Source organism: Lichenostomus cassidix, chromosome 11 (genome assembly GCF_008360975.1).
Source record: "Lichenostomus cassidix isolate B80296 chromosome 11, HeHo_3.0, whole genome shotgun sequence".
Lineage (NCBI taxonomy): Eukaryota > Metazoa > Chordata > Aves > Passeriformes > Meliphagidae > Lichenostomus > Lichenostomus cassidix.
The window spans coordinates 12,375,659-12,391,959 of record NC_139492.1 but is presented as its reverse complement, the minus strand read 5'-3'; the positions used below and the strand labels follow the sequence as shown (position 1 = coordinate 12,391,959).

Here is a 16,301-nt window from a genome sequence, read left to right as displayed (position 1 = left end):
AGTTTTTTTTTATCCCGAAGTGTCTTACTAAACCAACGTTATAATATCAACTTGTATCCATCGAGATAATGTCATAAAGCATAATTGCTGAAAACTTCAAGTATGCCTGACCTGCAGTGTGTGTCACCTACTGAATCAGTTCTGTAGTGTCTCAGCCACGAGCTCCAACTACAAAAGGTAGTTGGAAGACTCCTGCTTTATAATGCTATTTTATGCAGAGAGTAGCACCTTCAGGTAGTGATAACTACCCGCAGAATCCCACTAATCTAAGGGTAGAGCAGAGAAAACTGATTTTTGTTACAAAAAATTTGGCACAATATTGATAGGGTGAAAAGCCAAGGGGGTAAGAGCAATCCTGGCTCCAAGAAAGACGCTGCCTTGGCACAGTGGCAACTTTGACTCGGGCAGAGACCACACTGCCCTGGACCTGCTCTCCTACACCAAGTGCTTTGGAACCAGTCAGCACTTCTGAACTCTTCAGAACAAAGTCACATGATGGTCTATCAGAAGCAGAACAAACTTCTTGGAGAGTACGGCAAATACAGATGAGGCATTAACGTGGAAAAGAAAGAATTCAAACTTTGCAGTTACAGAGAACACTGGTCTGGTAAATTTACCTTGCATGGACAGTCTGATTTTCAAAAAAAACTTCCTTAAGTTCAGTGAGGTAACATAAAAGGCTACATCCTCAGGTAATAGAAGTAATTTTCACTTCATTGGTTTCACTATAATAGGGCTTACATTGATTTAATCAGATGAAGTTTGTCCATACACTTTTAAAATTGATCTGTAACAGGGTTGTGTGATTTTTAGTTTGTTGTTTTGGTTTTGGTTTTGTTTTTTTCTTAGTAAATCCATGTTTCCTAGTGGATCCTGTTAGAACTTTGTGTTCTAGAATTGTATTCCAATTTACGCAAAAGCATTTTTTTCTAATAATATACATGGTCCATTTGTTCCTTACTGATTTTTCCAAAGTATTCTTCTTTACTTTCCAGTATACCCTCCTGGCTACTAATGCAGAGATACTGAAAGTGCAAATTGAAAACAGTTAGCTAAATAGTTTCATCATTTACTGTGAACAATAAAACGATCTGTTCTTTTCTTTCAGTCAATAACATCAATAACATCTGTTCTTTCAGTCAATAACATCTTCTATTTTGTGACAAACTCCACCTGCAGCATTAGGGCACCTAATAGGGAAATGGCCTTCCTTTCACTCATTTTCCTTTCTTGTGTAATTTACCAATTAATAAAAAGAGTGACTCCTCAATAAAGATGATCTAACAGTTTTCTAGGAAGCCACAGACCAGATCTTCTGTCATTGTTGAGAGTAAATTTCTAGAAGAAAGCGTTTCATTTTAGTACAGGTCAACTTGAGTATACAGACAGATTTAAAGTCCAGTCTGATCTATAGCCCTTGGTTCAGTACAAATGACACCTGCAAGTACAGGTAGAAAGGTTTAAGCAATTAAGCAGTCACTGATTTTTCAAGGAATAATGCATTTTCTTGTTATGGAGATAGAATCGTAAGCATGAACTGGACAGGAGATGCAGTATTCTTTTGGTTGCTAATCCAAGAAGTTAAAGAAAACCTCCTAGTCCAGGTTCTAGATGCAGGTGGTGGGATTTAGAAATGTGAGTCCTCCAGTTCCTTTAGGAAACAGTGTATAAGCTCCTCAGTCACACACTTTTTTTTCACTTTTGGTACCTTCCCTAATTATCATTTCCCAGTGCTGTGAGCTTGAAGGTTTCTTTGGAGAAATTATGGTTGTCCTGCTTACTTTAATGAAATCTGGAATGCTAGAAAACATTACCGTCATTCCAAGTCAGCTAAGAGTCTTTGACAGCTTTAAAACAAATAACAAATAGGGCAAGAGACCTGAACAGCTTTTCATGTCCCCAAAGAAACATGTATGACATATATTGCTCTGTTTACAGAAAGCAGCAAATTATTCCCCAAAGTTTGTTCAGCTGATCTAAGAGCCAAAAATGCAAACCATGTAACAGCAGTGAAACTTTGCCTTCTCTTTAGCCAGGCTGATGCAGTGAGATGCTCCTGCATTTAGCAGTGTAAACCTAATGGTCTTCAGCAATTGATTCTAATATTGCCCTGTAAATGAGGGTGACAGCAATGTAGCAGCTCAAAATAATGTCTTACTACATCCTTCCTAAGCATGTCGTGCCTAGCATGTTGGGATTGTTCTATTATTAGATATCTTTACAGGAAATAGCAAATAATTTACTCAATTTGTTTGTCTCATTCTCTAAATTGATTAGTGGCCAAAGAGAGTGGAGTGTGTGCAGATGCACACTGGTAAATAGATGCTAAATCTCATCCAAAACAAACAAACAAACAAACAATATTCTAATAAACACTTTCCACTGTAGAGTTCATGAAAAACAACATTTTATTTCTGGCTTTCTGAATCAGAATCATGAAACTAGTGAAGAAAAGCAGAAATTGAAGTTGTCTTAGTCACTATTTCTGGGTATTTGTGGAACTACAAAAAGGCAGCATGGTAAAGCATGCTACCCTACACGTTCAGGTGTTGCAGGATGTAAAAGGAATATTTAAAAGGTGTGAATGTATTAAAAGCCTGCTTGCTAATTTTACAAGTATAACTTAACATATTGTGCTACTTTGTATAATGTCTAACCCACAAAACAGTCCGTTCGATATCAATTTTCAAATTTTTCCTCAAGGTTTAAAAGAATATTTTCTGAGGTTATAACTATATTTCTGATTTGCTTTTGTCACATTTTTATTTGGCCAGCAACCATCCTCTGAGTCCTAGCTGACTCATTTATGAGAGCCACTGAAAATCTGAATGTTGAAATATTTTGCAAATATAATTATTAAGAAGCAGCTTGCTGGGACAAAGTGCTGTCATCCCCTTTACTATCATGAATCGTACAAGCGTGCACAAACTGAAGGCAGATTCAACCCACAGCGACTTACTAAGAGAAAAATGTAAATGCCTCACATGAGAATTATACTTGAAATTTACTATGTTTTTTCTATCTCTGCTTCTTTTAAAAATAGTGATCTCTCTCTATGTCATAATGATTCATGGCCCTGCATACTATGGCAATTTACATTGAAGCACACATCTGAATTGTACAAAACAGACTTCTGTAATGCTCTATAAACAAATTTGCAACTACATTTGTTTTAAACATCCTATCTACAAATAATTTAAACAGAAAATTAAAAATTTTATTTTATTATATTTTCATCAGCTAATGTGTTGCATTTTATTTTAACTAAATCTCCAAAACTGTTTATATTATAGATTTATGTGTTTATTTCTCTGACTTTGTATATTCAACATGTACATATCATTGTAGAGTGGTTGGGTATTTTTCTAAGCAAGAGCTTGAAAATAATGGTTGCTTGTCTGTGAAGAACACTTTCACAGAAGCAGATACAACCCTAGGGATTGCTGTATTCAAATTTGGACAGCATTTCAGATGGACCTCCAATGAAGGGCTACATTTTCACAGTGTCCGCCATTTGCAGCTATCACATATCCGTAGGAAATTTCTTCTAGATCAGTTTATAGGGGCAAAAAGATAAGCCACTAAAAGCACTGGTGAGATGCTGTCACTTTTGCCTGCCCAGGACAGAACTTTATGATTGGGCAGTGGCACTGAGCAGGCTCCCAGCAGTGCCAGGTGCTCTCCAGTAAGGGGTGGTAGCATCTGCTGGTGAAAACCAGCCCTGGCTGTCAGCGCCGAGAGAAACATTACCAGCAGAAAAAAGAGCAGGGGAAGTCTGTATGTAACATATGCAGGAGGCAGTGAAATGGATATTAATTTCCTTTTTTTTCTTTTACATCCTTTTTGCTAAAAATGTGTTACAGTAATTGCTGGTAGTTTAAGACCAATCTGCACAACACTGTACATAAAGCACTTGGAATGCTTCGGAGCTGCTGCCATTAAAAAAACTTTACTGTGTCAGTCGTGTTGAATCATGCAGGAATTTTAGATCTTACTCTGGGATAGCAAATATTTTTTGTGGGTATACAGAAATGATGTTAGGCAATCTGTGTACTCAGAAGGTCCACAAAATTTTGATGAAGTGATAAATTGAGTCCATCTGTTCTGAAACTACTCCATTTATGATCTCAGCAAAACAATGTATTTTCCATTTCCTGCAGTTTTTAAATCTTGTTATCTAATCCAGCTTCCAGTGAAGACAATTCTTTTTAACAATTATTTTACTGGAAGATCCTTCTTTTCCTCTCCCCTAAGAAAGGGTTTGAATAGCCTATGCACTGCTTCCATCTGAGTGCTGCTACAATTTCCTAGTGCTTTTGGACACTATGTCCACAACAGGAATGGAAAAACCAAGGTACGATTAGGCACCTAGCTCAGGGCTGCACATAAAAATGTAGCAGGGCAGGGTTCAGAGGAGCAGAGTCCAGCTCATGTGCTGCACAGTCCTGTGCCTCAGGTACATAACCCCTTCTCCAGCTGTATTCCTTATCTATTCTCACATTGTTGAAACTGGATTTAAATTCCTTTCCAAAATTCCCAGCCCTAACAGCCTGAAATCATCCTAATGGCTGGGCAATGTCAGACAACACAGCCTTTCCTATTTTCCCAGCAATGCTGGAACAGGAGCCTGGAGAGTCACATAATGCTGTCATGCTTGCAGTGTGTGCACTGATGTGCTGCTCCCTCGGAGAGTCAATTCAAGCACATCCCTCGGGCCTGCTGACTGTGGAAAGCACCAGCTGGCTGGCAGGACACAAGTACAAATTGTATTTAGTTACCCAGGTATTATTGCAGTCATGGTACGTCCATGGATGACTAACGTGGTGGTAGCTGCGGGTAGCCGGGCACACACCTGCCTGCCATGGGCTGCGTGTGGTTGCCAGTGACTTAACAGCTCACCAGATAAACTTAATCCAAAAATCCAAGGAAAGCAGCGTTTCTTTCTGTTGCCACCAGTGAGCTTTGCATCGGACTCGACGTGTGGTAGAGCCAGGCTCGGTCTGAACTAGTGGCCATATGTTCCAGGCTTGATACACTGAGGAAACCTTGCCAGCCCAGTGAAACTCCCCCAGAGCAGTCTGGGGGACTCAGGTCAATGGAGTAATGGGAACCTGGTGCTGTGGGATGGCTGCAGCAAGGGTCAAGCCCCTCAGGTACGGTGAGGCTCAGGTCCCTCAGGTACAGCCAGGTAAGGCCCCTCAGGTGCAGTGACCCTCCGGCCCCTCAGGTGCAGTGAGGGTCAAGTCCCTCAGGTGCAGTGAGGGTCAGGCCTCTTGTCCCCAGCTGCAGCCTGGCTGTGACGAGGTTAGGAGTCCTGCCAGAACCACCGCAACAGCAGCCAGACTTAAAAAATCTGGCTGTAAACTTTCGTATTTTTCAGAGCTCTGGGCAGAAATTTGTTTCTCCCCCTGTACAGCGTGAAGGCTTCATGCGGGGACCCACGGCCCCCCGAGCTGTGCGGGCCAGGGCGCCGCGGACCCTGAGCGGGGCAGGGCTGAGGGGGAGCCTCTCACGGAGGGCAGGAGCCCCTCACGGAGGGCAGGAGCCCCTCAGGGTGGGCGGGAGCCCCCCACGGAGAGGGGGAGCCCCTCGCCCCTCGCGCGATGTCCCCGCGGTGCCGCAGCGCTCCCCGCTCCGGAGGAGAGGCAGAGGTAGAGGCAGGAGGGGCGATGCCGCCGCGGTCCCGCCCCGCCGCGCCGGGGAGGCTCCGCGGGCCCCGGAGACACCTCGGGCAGCGGCAGCAGGAGGAGGAGGAGCAGCAGGAGAAGTAGAGCAAGCAGAGCACGGTCCCAGCCCCAGTCCCGCCCCGCCGGCCGCAGGTGAGAGACCGCCCGGGAGGGGAGATGCCCGGGAGGGTGAGGGGGTCGCGCTGCGCGGAGCACGAAATTGAAAGACTCGAAGGCTCGAAAGGTTTCCCGTATGATGGTGATTTACTGCCTCGTATGACACCACTTGATGCACTTGGGAACAGAGAACAAACGTTGAGGCCCATAACCTTTTCTCCAAGTTTATTTTTCTCAGAAAAGGCGGATTTGGTAAAGCTGCGAGGCCTGAGATTGGCGCGGGAAGGGAGAAGTTTGGGGTTCTCTTTTGCATTCAAAAGCCAAAAGCTGGCTGCTTTTTAGTAGAGAGAATTTCGGATCCTTTTTGGATTGCACTTTTTTAGCACAATAGGGCTTTAAATTGCTGAAAGAGGTACTTAACGTCAACAGAAGTTTGGCTTGTGTCTTTTTGCAGAAGTTTGGTTTGTGTCTTTTTTTATTGCTGAGTAGGTAAGTTATTTCTAATCTCCATGGGATGTGTTATGGCATTGTTATGGCAAGTGTTAATAAAGGGGTTCAAACGCTTTAAAACATATAGTACAGAGCTGGATCACTGTTGTTGGGATCTAATATTTGCCAGTGGCAGATGAAGGATATCCTAGAACAGGGGCACATCATCAGCAGCGACCCATGGCCATACTCAAGTCTGTTAAGCTGAGAATTCTGCCATAAGCGGTAAGGACGTGGTCAGCACAAGTGCTGAGAACTGGGCAGAGACACTTTGAAACCCTTTTTGGGCACACAGTGTAAATATGCAGTGTAATGTTTGAATTGGGTCCAGCATAGAAGTCTGTTTTTCTCCTGTCAGATGTGTTATATTTTATTTGTATTACTGAGAGCCTGACATGCTTGGTTGTGGCCCAAGACCGTGCTGTGGTAAGTGCTGTGCAAATATAAGGTGGGGAAAATCCACACACATGTACCTAAAAATTTTGGGTCTGATTCTGAAGTGGTTGCTCTTTATTACAGGAAATAAAGCACCTGGGCACTGCAATATGAAAATTTCTTCGTGAAATAGGATGTAAATGTACCTGCATTAGTGACCTTACTGCTTTCTGCTAAGATTCATGATGGAGGGGTTTGGGGGCATGGGTTTTTGTTAGTTTATTGGTGTGATTTTTTTTGATAATCGAAAAGAGGGACCTGAGAACTTCTAAAAGGAATTCACCTCAAAGAAAAAAAACAAACCAGAAAACCCAAACCCAAGAAAAACAAAAACAAAAACCAACTTGTTTACTTTGTGTCTAAAAAGGAAAAGTACTATAAAGAAATTCTGTAGCTATTTTATATTTTGAAGACTAACAAGAATAATTTCCAATACTGTTTTTATGCAAGCAGGATTCCAGAAGAGAAAGAGAAAAATTCCAGGAGGGTTTAATTCTTGTGCCTAGGTCAGAAGTAAATAAAAAACCAAAGAGTGGGGTGTGGTTGTTATGTGTGTTGGAGGGGTTTCTTTGTTTGCTTAGGTATCCTGATCTTTCAAATCCTGATCTGGACACTTTTTTATGATTCCCCTACAGGTGGAAAAAAGAATGTGCTGAGGTGTGTGGTATGATGTGTGATGCAGTGCACTCGTGGTAGTCTTGTCTCTACAGTGAATTAAGTACCTCTGAAAAAAGTTTTCATTGCAGTGGGTGACATTGCAGCCAGTATTTGCCAAAGTCCCTACACCTTGGCAGTTTCCCCCTGTCCAGAGATGTGGAACAGAAACTGAGGGGAAGGTGGAATACCCATCTGAAAACAGTAGGCCAGTACAGATTTCTAATGGCCATTATAGCATGTCATTTTTGCTCCCAGAAGCCATTAGTAACAGCAATTAAGGTCATTGGGGGTTCTTATAAAGCCGCCATTAAACTTCTTAAATTTTTCTTAATGAAGCTAATGTCGACACCATTAAGAGTAAACAAGGGAGAGACTCCATTCTCTAATGTATGAGGGTATTTATGTTCTCCTGGCTTGTGCTAAGTGAAAGAGCAGGTGCTGGTTGAGAGCTAATTAGTTTAAGGTGTAAGCCTGGAGATGATGATCACTGTTTTCTGTTAAAGTGGGTGTTTGTGTAATTGCTCTTAGATTAAAAAATAAGAAAAATACAGTATTCCCCATGGAATTACAATAAAATGTCTAAATTGAAATCTTAGTGTTGAGCCTTTGACTTGGGTTTGACATTTCAGAATTTATCAAAATTGCTTGTTCTGATTTTAACTTATTATTAAGGCTGTAAGACATAGGGTGAAATACTTCACCTAGTGATTGCTCCCTCAGTCCTACAGTTTGTGTTGAAGCTATATTTCATCTCTTTGAGAAAGGATCCAGACCACCTGGATTTGTTTCAGATTAATGTAAAGTGTAGTCAAACTGCACTAAGCATCTGCAGAGCTTCTGTATGGCAAGAGTAATTTGGGATTTTTCTATTTAGAGACACAGTTTTGTGTAAATCAAGGAGTAGTTTATTATCCTGGGAAGGCAGCCTGGGTGCTGAGGTGTGTAGGGGCAGGAATGGGCTGTGCTGAGGGTTGGATCTGTCAGGGCAGTGCTGTCCTTTCTCTCTCTCTGAGAAACAGCTGAGCTCACATGCAGCTCCAAAGACTCAGGGGCACTGCGAAAGAGTTACAGACCTTAATGCAATGAGGCTTTTCAGATGGAAGCTGGTACCTGCTTGAGCCAAAGATTGCTCTTTTCTTCCCTAAAAAACCCCAGTCAATATTAAAATTGTGAAGTGCAGTCTCTTTAAAGTGCCATTTGAGGAGCTAACTGGTTCTTTCAAAGACTGAATACGGAGGGAGATAACCTATTAAACTAGCAACTGCAAAGTTCCAAGATGCTTATTTGCTAAACTGACAGGATGTTACAGTGTGAAATAGTTTGTAAGCACTGTGCAGTTAGATCTCCTTGTATTACAATAAGGAAGTGCAACTTCTTCCTCACGCCATTACAGCAGACTTCATGAAGAGTCTGTCTTGTGTTTGCTGAAAAAATAAGTTTTATATTTTACATTTTGAGAACAGTAAAGACATCAATCTTGGATTTTCTCCTACTCTTACATACAAAACCACAACATTTTCACCTGGGAAAAAATGCTGTCTTAAAAAACTAAGACTTTTAAAATGTTCTTATCTCATAATAAAAATCATTATCATTGTTATCTCCCTAGACTTGAAAATCACTCTAAAAAACTGTCTCTGTCTTTCACCTCTGACACCATCCTATCTTCCTAAGGCCCTCAAACAGGATCTAGGCTCTGTCTTGTGGTGCTAAGCAGCAGGGCAGTCCATATATGCAGGCAGGGGGGCAAACCATACATTGGATCTTTCCTTTGGAAGTGTTTTTCTTTGTTTAATAATAACATATAATAGCACAAATATGCTGTAATGATACTTCCTGCACACCATGTGTAGGTTGGTACTGCTGGATGTTGCCTCTTCAGAGTTAGTAAAATTAAGGTGTAAAAGGTGGAGTGTTTTGTCTAAGTTACTCAAAGATAAACAGCAGAATTTAAGTAGAACCTGGGTCTGTTGTTCCTTTTCTAACCAAGGCATTGCTTTACCTCAGTACCTTGGAATTATGACATGTGTCAAAACGTGCCCTTCAAACAGCTTTGTTTTGTGTAGTCTTTTTTCAGTAGCACTTTTATAAAAAATAAACAAACCGACTCCTCTGTAGCAGCCAAGCTGCTGGTTTGATTTTTACAGCACAGGCCCTGCAGTTCAGAGGCTTCAGGTGTGTTGGTGCTTTAAAGAAGAAACAAAGTCAAAGCTGACTCCCCTGTCACAGCAGGGCTGTATACACCGCTTTTCCTAAGAGCTTCCTTCACAGCTAATGGCAAAAATGTTCCTCTCTTAACAGCTGTTCTGTAATCCTCTTTTCAGCATTAAATGTAGCTTCTGGTCTGTAATTAGAGAGAAGGAACCAACAGGGTGTGTTTAACTTCTGTTTCTGGGCACAAAACTAAAGTGAATAAATAATGCATTCTAGCTAGAAACAGAAATAACAAAGATTACCAAGGCTGCAGCTGGCGTGAATCAGAGAAAGGTGATGAGTTTCTTTGGGCAGAGCTAGCTGTTTGTGGCAACTTCTCCCTCAAGTGCCCCCATGCTCCTCACGTGCTGTGTTCACGGCAGTGTCTGTGTGTTCACTCTGCTCAGGTTGCTGCTGCTGGCAAAGATAATTAAAGGAGGTAATTTTTAGGCTCATTCTCCAGTGTCTCGCATCACTTAAGAGAAGTGACAGGGCTTTGTCCCACCTGTGAGATGCAGAGACAAGTACTGTTTGACATGCCAGTTGTCATTCAGCCCACAGCAAATGGAATGTATTTTTCTGAGATGTTCAGCAAGAATACTGGTAAATTCTTTTTTTCTAAAATAATGCTGCCTTGTAAATGGCTTGTTATAAAGCCACAAGCATAGTCTCATAATAGAATCAATATAAAAATGCTTTAAAGGGCTTTGATAAAGTTGTCAGCTCTTGAGGCTGCGGGCTTTGTTTCAAGGAAGGAGACAACATAGTAGTGTTTTACAGGTAGACAAATGTACAAATAGTTTACCTGTGACTGTATAATTTTGGTTTTAGTTTGTTACTTTTCACTCCATGAATTTTTGTTATGACTAATAATAATGAGTTAGCATTTCAATGAGTTGAATAAAATATTTTAGTGAGATGCTCTTAATCTGTAATATAGCCTGGGTTTTAGTCATGACTTATGTATTTACATTTACTTAATGTCCAGTCTGGGACATTTTCTGCTTTATTTATATAAAAATATACATTCACACTGGGGGTTCTTTGAAAGAACTAGTTGATGATCAAACCACCTAGCAGTGACTAATTCTCACTTGAATATGCTTTTCCATCCAAGTAACCAAAATGGTGAGGGAACAAGCATTCCAGCAGGATGACATGGAAGGGCTGGGTCAGGAGTGCAGCTGGGAAGGAGCTCACAAAGGTGTGTTTGGACAGACTGAGCTCACTGAGGTTTATTCAAACTCAGCTGAAATTAATGGAAATGGACGATAAAGCCCTGATCATGTAAATGCCAGATAGTCTTAGCATCTGGCTCGTGTCAACCTGAGCCCATCTGTTGCGGTATTTCAGGCAGGACCTGCTTGCTCAAACAAGCTCAGACTTAGTCAGGCTGTGGGGAAAAACCCAGATTGGGTCAAGCTGAGAGAGGATGAACTTTGTATGGAGCTTTTCTGTGTGTCAGTGTCTTTTTCCCTGTTATTGCTAACAGCACATATGGGAATAAATCAGAAAAATAAGTTTCAGTAGCAGAACGGAATTTTGGTTTCAATTTTCTCGTTTGAAAGGAAGTTGGGGTACCACTATCAGAACTTTCTCATTTCCTGACACCCTGTGCCTGACCTTCTGCTCCTCCCTTGCCAGCAGTTTCAGCCATGAAGATGGCACTCATTTCAATGCCAAGGAAACAAACATTTATATATTTGTGAGGTACATGTCTATTTGAATAAACTAATATGAATAACAAAAATGTGATAAATATTGGTAGGCATTACTAATACAGTGTAATCAGGAACTTGGTTTTGTGGTTGAAATACATTTTTGACATAACTACCAGTCACTTTGTATTCTTGTGAGCAGATTGACTTTTGGGGTTTTTGGGCACAGTTTTGCTCTGTTATGAGGTATCCACCTTGTTGATGAATTTAATGATTTTTCTTTTTTCCCAGCAAAGTCTTGTGTATGCACAGGAGGACACAGCCTCTTTTGGGAATGTCCTGGGAACTTTAAATCCCTTTCTGCTCACTTGTTATGTAACAATGACTAATGATGTTTGGGTATTAAAAGATTTTTTTTTTTTCCCCTAGAAATATATAACTTTGAGTATGAAGACAGGAATAAATGCACTGAAGGCTGAGATTTTTATGGTGTAGCTAAGCTGGCTCAAGGAGCAGCTGTCACTGAAAGCCAGCAGCTCTGCTCACTTCCTGCCCCTGTGCTTCCACTCCGCCCTCAAGTCAGCACTGGTGCTCATCTGACCTGCTGCAGAGATGATTCATGCAGCTAAATGGACAAAATACATTTTTTTTCGTAGGAAAAGCATTTTTTAAGTATGGTTTTTTTTTTCCTCTGTAGGAACAGAACAACCAGGCTAGAGGAAGTGGCCAGAATGTATTGTTGAACTTCTAGGGAGACAGACGAGAACAGTTCCCTCCTCATCAGTGGTGGCTGTACTGTAGAATTGGGTTCCTAGTTATCCAAGTAAGTTGTACTTCTGGAAACATGCTGGAAAAGTGGCCTGGACTGTGTTTTGGTTGGAGGTATTTCTAGTTGAATTGTTATCCCAATTTCAGTGTTTCTTAAGAGTGAGTTCTGTTCCTCTGTTTTACTTGTACAGCAGGAAATGAATGTTAAAATATTTCACTATAGTACTTTTTAAAAGTCACCTATATTTTTTTTACAAGTTCCTGACGAGTATCCTGTTTTGATTTCAGTAGTTTTTACTTTTCCTTTTTAGAATGCTAATTGTAACAATTACAAGCCCCCCCACTCCCTTTCCCCTCAGGATGCTGCACTTTTAAAATAAGGCAGAAGATGCTTTGCAGCACTACAGCAACAGTTGAGGTATGTTGTCTTTTGTTTAAGACTGTGCAGTGTTATTTCATAGAAGATAATAACACAAAATTCACACTGGAAGGGAATCAAAGCTAGGGGTTGCTCTGGAAAAGTGAGCACTGATAACAGTACAAACACCATGTTTTGCTTTCAAAGAAATCGGAAAAAGCCAGTGTAGTTACTTTGTAAAAACAGTTTAATGCAGTTTTTACAGTGTCACAAAAAGCAAAATTCCACACAGGCTGTTTTATTTTCCCCAGTGAGCTGATGTGTTGATTGCTGGCATGTTCAGAGCTCACCTGTGGAGTTGTAGAACATGATTCAGTGACACAAGTTGTCAGTCTGAGCAGAACTACATGTAGGTGTTAATTGCTTCTGGTCAGGTGCAGACCAATTATTTAATGATCTTGTTAGATAAAGAAGATTAAATTTCAGTTAATGAATCTTATATTGAGAGAATAAAGGGGGAAGTTTTGCTTTTCAAGATTCTGGTCAGATTTAGGCAAGAAATAAGAGTTTCTTTTTTCTTATATTGACTGCATTCCGTAACCATTTATCAAGCATGTTTACACAGGGATTTTGGATGTAGTTGTAGCTAAACTGGTTTATCAGAGCCGCATTAAACACTTGTTTTACATGTTGAACTAATTTCTGTCCTACTTCTATGCAGGCAGCTGTATTTGGAAATACATTCTCCTGTACTTGTTTTAAACAACATTGTTTGGTAATGGTTAGGCTTTTCTTGGAGTTCTCTGCTGCCATTAAAAATATGTATCTATAAAGATACATAGACATCTATTGGTATAAGAAAGAAAACCAACTAAAGTGCCAGTTCTGGAATGCCGCAGAATCCAAAATACTCTGCTTCTTTCTTTTTATCTTTCTGCATGGCAGCTTTATCGCATTTGTGTATCAATATCCCAGGCATCATTCTTTGGGCTTGTGCATTTACAAACAGACAATTTTTTAAGAAGCACTTGCCAAAAAAACCCCAAACAACCAAACTTACTACTTGCTGATAAGTTTGGGGAGTGTTGGTTGTAGAAAGTATGGGAACTCTGGGAATCAGAAAGCCATGAATCAGTTGGTGCAGTTTTTACATGCTATAAAAATATTCTCATTAGAAACTGAAGGGTTTTCAAGAGGGAAAAAAAGTGAGATCAGGGGGCGGAGGAAGGATTTCTTTGACTGTGCATGCCCTCACAGAAATGCGATTGGTTGCAGGCAGAGGAGACCTGATTATATTGTATTATTATTGCATAATGATACTGCAGTGGAACTGGGAAGAACTTGCCCTGATCCAGAGTCAGTGCCATTGATGAAGGGGGGATTCTGGAGGTACCAGAAGGTGGAAGGCAGTGTATGTCTTCTGGAAACCTGGTGTATTTTAAAAGCACTTCTGAAGGCAGCTGCCTAACACACTGGAAATTAATTTGTCCAGAAGAACTTTTTAATTGCAGTGACCTGAACCATGCTGTCAGAGCAGTGGCCTGGCAGTGGGCAGGGGAAGCATGTGAACTCTGAGTGGGGAGCAACTCCATCACTCTTTCCAGCCTCGTGGTTGAATTTTAATCAGTTCTCTTTTTGTGTGCAAGTTAGTGACTGTATCACCCTGATTCATGCCTTCTTTGCAGGATAACAGTCAGCTGTATTTGTGTCCAACCCATATGCAAGTGCTTTAAGCATCTCAGGGTTCTGAGTGTTGCCTCTCTGTTCTTTAGGATTTGGTTAGTGCTTCCCAGGGTTCCCATGTCCTTTTTCCTGTACTTGACACCCCCAGCACAGGCTTTTCTTCTCTCCATGAGAAGGATCCAAGACTTTGATTCCGGTTCCCTCTGCTGCTGTGTGACCCCCTGGCCAGTCTCAGACCCTTGGGTGGTCTGTTGCATGGTTACCACACAATTTGAGTTCAGACCTGAAAAACTGGTTTTTGTATGCACCTGTTCTGCTAGGGAACAGCCAGGTGATTATGGATGGTCTTTGTTGGTGTCTTGTTCAGCAGAGGAGGCTGAGTGCTGCTCCCTCCTCAGTGCAATGCCATCCGACCAGCCCTTTCTGTGCTCCTCTTGTCAAATGAAGGAGTTATGTTTAAAGAGTAATGACCAGGCAAACTTCAGATATGCGTAGGCTCCTGTGACAGCCATGAGGAATTTGTGATTACAGAGCAGAGCTGCCTGTGGTAGCAGTTTCCTCACCTCCCCCAGTCAGGCTGCACAAATATCTTCTAACATAAATGTATATTCTTACAACATGGTAATTGTGGCCACACTAATTTTTAGACAACAACCTTAGAGGGTGGCTGCACAAAATGTTGTCACAGAGCAAGTTAAAATGCCTTAGTTATTACCTGTGTATATTATCCAACATAAGGTAAATGTGAGACAAATTATTCTGCTTTTCTTTACAGGAGGCTGTGAGTTTGTACATTGGCAGTTACTATGGGAAACTTTTCATGCTATTAATCCTCATGTTTTAATTGATCTACTGATAATTTGTTTGTGTAACTGGGTACGTAGTTTTCTTTGCCATGGTAGCCTTTAAAAAAAATCTTTAAAATCTGGATAATTTGATAATTTGGACGGACCATTTATAGCACACAAGCGGTATTGTGTGTCTTTTGATTGGAAGTAAAACCTGAGTCAGAATGATATCAAGATGTAGTTTTCTCTAGTTCTAATCTCCTTGGGATGATTGGTTGTATTCCCAAAAACTATTCATTAATTTTTAATTCTTTTCTGTTTTGCTGTATAGCAAACAGCATAGGGAAGATCGGCAACAGTGAGTTTTATTCACCTGCTCTTTTTCTTTTTAAAAAAGCCAGGCCTTTTTTTAAAACCTGGTAGTGACAATGGGGTTATTGCACCCTCCTTGCAGTATTGCTGAACACAGCTTTGGGTTGTGAATTGTTTACAAAAAGAAAAAAGCCTTTCAGAACTGTAAGCTGATTTCTTACTTGTCTTATGAAATTTTATCTCCTTTTGGCTGAAGGTGAGTTTTTCTCTGTAGTCGAATGCTAAAAGCTTTGTTTAAAACAAAATGTTGTGATTGAGCACTAACAATGTCTGCTAACATTAATATTCTGATAAAACTCTAATGCTGTGTCAGCGGGCTTAAATATTCTTATAACTTCCTTCCTGTCTTAATGGAGAAGTCAGCAAACCTTTAAACACTTTCTTTGGACCTTTAGTTTTTTTACATATATTACCCAATAATTTCAAGCATACTAATTGAAAGAATATATGGCAAAGATTATGTGCTATGTTTCTGGAATGTGCCATAGGGTTCTGTATTGGTGCAGTTACCTTGGGTTTGTACTGCAGCTTGTTTGTGCAAGAGACTGATTTCTGGCCAGAACCAGACATACTGCCTGCTCAGAGTCAGAGTACTGACACAAATATCTGCTTTAATTGATGAGCTTCCTGGCTTTTCTTTTGTTTGACTTCTGCCAGAATGAGAATATGCCTTTTCTTCTTTGGGATTTCTTGACCCGCAGTCTGAGTTCCTTGATGCGTCATTCACTGAATCATCCCTGTTCCTTAGACTGACCTCCTCTTGATCCTTTCTGTAGGGTGATAAAACCAGGGCAAACTGGGAGAATCACTCAAGAGCTCGGGGAGGAGCCGAGTGCTGCTCCCTGGCTGCAAGGGGGAGCATCCCACTTGTGTCCCGGTCTGTGTCGGCTCTGGGGAAGTCACTAGCACAGGGCCGTATCAGACTCCCTGGGGAAAGAAACATGGTTTTGTGCTAACGTCCAGATGCATCTCAGACAAAGGAGGAAATGTTAAGGGAAACTGATGAAATTCACCACTTAAAAGAACTGATGTATTACGTATTATATTTGATGTCATGAATATATTTTAATGTAAAATCTTAAGTTTTGTTAATCATGGATGGTTCGAGTCCTTGCTT

At 40.9% G+C, this 16,301-nt stretch overlaps 1 protein-coding gene across 3 annotated transcripts in view; it reads left to right on the top strand.

The window, feature by feature from the left end:
* The first annotated feature begins 5,678 nt into the window (after positions 1–5,678).
* ADCY7 (adenylate cyclase 7) overlaps positions 5,679–16,301 on the top strand; it is a 59,659-nt gene continuing 49,036 nt past the window's right edge. Inside the window, exon 1 of one of the 3 annotated variants that reach the window (XM_085071897.1) lies at positions 5,679–5,819. The gene's annotated coding sequence lies outside the window, so the exon portion shown is untranslated. Of the gene's footprint in view, positions 5,820–12,346; positions 12,402–16,301 lie in introns of those variants that run through there. The other 2 variants (XM_085071900.1, XM_085071899.1) reach the window with 2 other exon arrangements.